This window comes from Macaca mulatta, chromosome 10 (assembly GCF_049350105.2).
Source record: "Macaca mulatta isolate MMU2019108-1 chromosome 10, T2T-MMU8v2.0, whole genome shotgun sequence".
NCBI lineage: Eukaryota > Metazoa > Chordata > Mammalia > Primates > Cercopithecidae > Macaca > Macaca mulatta.
In genome coordinates, this window is record NC_133415.1 from 106,441,812 (window position 1) to 106,447,811 (window position 6,000).

General features: G+C 38.6%; 1 protein-coding gene across 2 annotated transcripts in view; it reads right to left on the bottom strand.

Moving 5' to 3' along the window:
• Positions 1-336, bottom strand: part of ZNF217 (zinc finger protein 217) — a 42,136-nt gene extending 41,800 nt beyond the window's left edge. For both annotated transcript variants that reach the window (XM_077951999.1, XM_077952005.1), the window contains exon 1: positions 174-336. The gene's annotated coding sequence lies outside the window, so the exon portion shown is untranslated. The remainder of the gene's footprint in view (positions 1-173) is intronic.
• Positions 337-6,000: the final 5,664 nt, after the last annotated feature.

Sequence of the window (6,000 nt, forward strand, 5' to 3'; positions counted from 1 at the left end):
GCTCTAATCCTCTCTTACCCAGTAGTATGGGGTTTGTTTACAGGAAACCCCTGCCACGAGAACTTTTCTGCTAGTTTTCAACCGTATTTTGGCATCATCAACTCAGGCATATGGAAACAAATGAAATATTCAGCTTTAAAAAAAATTACAAAGTAAACGAAGAGAACGCTGACCTGTTCCTTTCTACCTTCTTCAGGATGGGTAGAGGCATGAAGAAATGCAGGCTCCCCTCCCCCTCCGGGCCGCGCTTCCCGGCTGGGTGGAAACTATCTCATTACCACACTTTCAACAAGTAGACCAGTTTCCTCCTTTAATCAAAGTTACTTTGTGGTTGTTTAGCAGTCTGCGCATGCCATGTTTTTATAGCTATAGAAAATGCATATTTATTTATTTTGAGATGACTATGACCATATGACAAACCTAAGTCAGCCTCTTGTAGCCAATGATTTATAAGAGCTCTGAAAAACCCGGCCTTTAAACATTTTAATAGAGGCTCTCTCATCCTTTGTAAGTGGAAGTGTAAATTGGTACAGTCCTTTTGTAAACAACTCAATGAGACAAGTCAAGGGCCTTACAAATGTTCATACATTTGGATGCAGCAGTAACACTCCTGGAATCAATCCTAAGGAAACAGCCCTAATGTAGGAAAAGGTGTTAGGAACAAAGATCTTCGTGGTAACAAGATTTACTACGAGGGGGACAGCAATACATGTTCACTCTCCATACATGTGTGGAGGCACACAAATAAAGGAGTGGTTAGTCACCCAAGTTATGTATCCCCACACGATTACACACAGTCATTTTAAAATTAGAACGTTTTGAAAAATAGGCCATTGGGAAATATTTATAATAGCAAATGAAAAAACCGAGATGCAAAGTTGTATTTTTAATGAACTCTAATTTTTTCTATTAGTAAAGAAAAAAGGATATAATATACATAAAAATACTAAAATAAATTTTATCAGAAAAATGTTAGTACAGACTGAATATTATATGAAAACAAAAAAACTTAATTTCGTTAGCTGCGATAATGGCATGGATTATCACAGAATATGTATACATATATATAAAGATATATACTGAAGCATATAGAAGAATGACATGATATATGAGAATTTATAATACTTTAGTAAATAAAAAAAGAAGAGAATTGAACCAAATGCGGTTAACATCTTGAAACTAGAACTGGGCATCAGGTATGGGGGGGTTACTCATTACGCTATTTTTATTGTTCTCTCTACTTTTGCATACATTTCAAAATTTTTATTAAAATTGTTTCCTTTTTTCTTTTTTTTACCCTTAATCTTATGACGGGTTACATTTAAACATTTTTTGATGGTTGTTTTTCAATAATGGAATATGTATGACCCTTTTTCCACTTTCTATTTTTCTCTATTTTTCATAATATACTTGTATTACCTTTGAAATAAATTAGCATTTATTTTACCAAAAATAAATTAAAAATAAGAATAGTAAACAGTCCCACAGAAAAGTTTTTCTTGCCGTGTAGTTCTAGTGAATCCTCAGAATGCTATGATAAGCCTGTGTACCTTAAAATGTGAGCTCCTAAATGGTCCAAATCTTTTGGGACGGCACCATGCCATCTGAGACTGCTGTAAATATGATCAACTGATAAAAAGGCCAGCTGCAACTAACCATTTTAAAGATTAGGAACCATTTAAAAACACATACACACACCACCTCTTGCCTCTTGAGTGTTAAGTGGCAAGATACTCTGGTTTATTTCTAAAGTTTCATGCAATAATCATGTAAGCACTGAGTGGGACAGAATTCTACATACTGCCGAGCTGACTCAGAAAGAAGGGTTCCACATTCCTTAATTAGCAGCATCAGAGAAGCACCACTTCCTGCAGTGGAGTTCCCATTTCATCCAGCCACTCCACTGGCTCAGTACATCCTCAAGTTCACGTAAAAGATTTTCATAAAGTCTGGAGACATAGTGTTATTTAATTTATTTCATTTTACTCTGTTTTGTTTTATCCTACTTTATTCTATTATACTCTATTCTATTGTATGTATTCTAATTTTTACAAATTAAGGATGTTTGTAATGACGTAGATTCTTTGTTTCCAGAGTTTATGGATGCCCGTATATACTGAAATCACAGCTGGAGGCAGAGTAGGTGAACACCTGACCACCTTGAAAGGACAGCTTTCACTTTGGGAGGCCAAGGTGGGAGGATCACTTGAGCCCAGGAGTTTGAGACCAGCCTGAGCAACATAGTGAGACCCCTGTCTCTATTTTTAATCTTTCTTTTTTTTTTCTTTTTAAGACAGAATCTCACTCTGTTGCCCAGGCTGCAGTGCAGTGGCATGATCTCGGCTCACTGCAACCTCCCTGTCCCAGGTTCAAGCAATTCTCATGTGTCAGCCTCCCAAGTAGCTGGGACTACAGGTATGCACCACTACGCTCGACTAATTTTTGTATTTTTAGTAGACATGAGGTTTCGCCATGTTGGCCAGGCTGTTCTCGAACTCCTGACCTCAAGTGATCGGCCCACCTAAAACTCCCAAATTGCTGGGATTACAGGCATGAGCCGCACATCCCCCCACCCCACCCCCCGCCAGCCCCCACCATCACCAGTCGTCTCTATTTTTTAAACGAAAGAGAATACAGCTTTTTTGATTATTAAAAGTCAAAAGATTCAAAGTCCTGGACCAGAAGTTTCTTTTTTAGTACCTATGACTTAAATTTATGATTTGCATTAAAGTTCTCTGGCAGAACTCCTACAGGATGCCAAAGCCTGAGGAAGATTTCCAAACAAGATTACATGGTTTTCTAATAGGATATATTTGATCACGTGTGAAAACGTGGTGGCAGCACTACTGCAACCTGAAATGAAAGGGCAAATTCTCAGGAAACACGTTCTACTTGTAAATATTGGATGTAATCATTGTAACAGTTATTTACTTTTAACTTCAGAGGTTTTAAAGAAATGTAGCCGCGCGGTGGCTCACGTCTGTAATCCTAGCACTTTGGGAGGCAGAGGTGGGAGGATCACCTTGCACTCCAGCCTGGGTGACAGAGCAAGACTCAAAAAAAAAAAAAAATAGCCTTTTTTCCTTTTTCCTTTTCTAAGTTTTTAAAGATTTTATGTCTGTCTTGGTTTTCAAGGTATGCAGCAAAACATTGTGGATCCATTACAGAAACACTACAATTTTAGCGCATAAGAATTCAAAGCTTCTGTTATCTAGAACACAAGGGCACCCCTCATTGCCAGTGTATCCTATTGTGTTCTGTTTGCATAGAATCCAGCCTAAATGCTGCCCACCTGGAGTGAGTTGCTAGATGGACTGAAATAATCCTAGCAAACTTGTAATGGTTTGGGCACAACCACTGCTCGTTTGCCATCTAGCTGGTACTGCTGCTGTTAGCAGGTCTGTTAGATAGCGACCAATGAGGCCTCCTGGCCTTGTTGATATTTCTTTGCCTATCAGTGAATCGTTAGCTGGAGTATTTCCTTAGTCACAAACCGGCCATTTATTGGATGTTCTCAGTAGGAACTACATTTGCAGATAACAGATGGTTATTTAAATAAGAATGTGAAAAATGTATATACTCTTTCTCTTCGGGGACCTAAGATGGTTTTTGCTGATTCTTAAACTTTTAGCTGTTTTTATGAGTGGATATCTGATTTTTAAAAACTCTCTCTTATGACATTTAATTAAGTTGCTTGAAAACATTTACATTTTCTGACCAGCCAGCAACACTTAAAATCTTCCATAGTTCCCAAGATTAAGAAAATAGGAGAAAGCTAGAGAGATTTGGCAAAGTATGTAACAACCTAGCAAGGAAATTCTTGAGCAAGAGTATACGGGTTTGAATTTATTGGAACATTTGAAAGCAATTAAAATTTTTTTTCTCCAAACTTATTTTTGTCCTTTTTAAAGCACACACAGGCACACAACTGAAAAAGATCACTGCAAGTAAAATGAATCATTAAGCTGATCAAGCCTAGAAACCACCATCAGAGGTATTTATAGCATTATTAGGGTGGAGTATCTATAATCCATTCTCAGACTTATTATAAGTCCCAAGATCAACCCTTTGAAAAGCTAATCCTATCTTCAATCTTCAAATTTAATTAGTATTTATTGATCTCATACAGAACAGCCTGCACAGTGTTAAAAAGGACCATCTTCATCAAAAAAAAAGAGAAAAACCAAAAAAATTGAAGGAAAAAAAAAGAAAGAAAAAGCAAACAAAACAAAAAGTACCATCTTCCAAATGTGAGGACAGGTGCTCAGATGATATCTGTGGTTCAACTATACATGCGTGTTGAGCAAATGTAAATAGCATATAGTAGAAGCCACCATAAATGAATCAGAATGATTCAGGTTAACTTTTCACTAAACTTGAAGAACATTACTATTAGGTTTGCGTATCTGCCATATTTCAAATACAAGAGTCCTCACATTTTATAAGGTCACTTAGGAAAGATTAGCGGACATGCAATGTATAATTCTTTTTTTTTTTTTTTTTTTTTGAGATGGAATCTTACTCTGTCACCCAGGCTGGAGTGCAGTGGCACAATCTCCACTCATTGCAACCTCCACCTCCTGGGTTCAAGCAATTTTCTGCCTCAGCTTCCCAAGTAGCTGGGATTACAGGTGCCCACTACCACACCTGGATAATTTTTTTATTTTTAGTGGAGATGGGGTTTCACCATCTTGGCCAGGCTGGTCTTGAACTCCTGACCTCGTGATCTGCCTGCCCTGGGCCTCCTGAAGTGCTGGGATTACAGGCGTGAGCCAACACGCCCACCCAGTTTTTTTTTGTTTTTTTTTTTTTTTAAGTCTTCTTTCGTACTAGTCATGCAATGTTTTTTTTTTTTTTTTTTTTTTTTTTTTTTTTTTTTTTTTTTAAGACGGAGTCTTGCCCTTTGCCCAGGCTGGAGTGCAATGGTGTGATCTCAGCTCCCTGCAACCTCTGCCTCCTGGAGTCAAGCAATTCCCCTGCCTCAGCCTCCAGAGTAGCTGGGATTACAGGTACCTGCCACCAAGCCCAGGTAATTTTTGTACTTTTAGTAGAGACGGGGTTTCACCATGTTGGCCAGGCTGGTCTCAAACTCCTGACCTCAGGTGATCTGCCTGCCTTACCCTCCCAAAATGCTGGGATTACAGGCGTCAGCCACCACACCGGGCGGCAATATATAATTCTTAAAGAATACTTTTTTATTTTTATGATTAGAAAGCCTTACTTGGCTGGGTGTGGTGGCTGACATCTGTAATCCCAGCTCTTTGGAAGATTGAGGAAGGAGGATTGCTCGAGGCCAGGATTTTGAGGCTGCAATGAGCCATGACTGTGCCACTGCACTCCAGCTTGGGCAGCAGAGCAACACCCTGTCGCAAAAAAAAAAAAAAAAAAAAAGAAAAGAAAAGAAAAGAAAAGAAAGCCCTACATATCATTATAGAAAATTTGAAAATTGGCCAGGCGCGGTGGCTCACGCCTGTATCCCAGCACTTTGGGAGGCTGAGGTGGGTGGATCACGAGGTCAGGAAATCGAGACCATCCTGGCTAACACGGTGAAACCCTGTCTCTACTAAAAACAAAAAATTAGCTGGACGTGGTGGCAGGCACCTGTAGTCCCAACTACTTGGGAGGCTGAGGCAGGAGAATGGTGTGAACCCAGGAGGCGGAGCTTGCTGTGAGCCGAGATCCCACCACTGCACTCCATCTCAAAAAAAAAAAAAAAAAAGAAAAAGAAAATTTGAAAATTGCACCCATAAACCCAATACATAACATGCAGAAATAACCACTGTTCCAATTTTGCTGCCTTCTTGCAGCTTTAAAAAAAAAAAAAAGGCCATTTGTGACATTTTGGTCTGGATGATAAAAAAGAAAAAAAATGGCCATATGTATCTTCAAAATATGTACAACCCTTATGTATTAATAAAAAAATTAAAATGGCATAGTACTTAATTGACCCCTGCTCTTTATCTGATACTTTACAATGATCATTTCTTTTAGGTGTCAAAA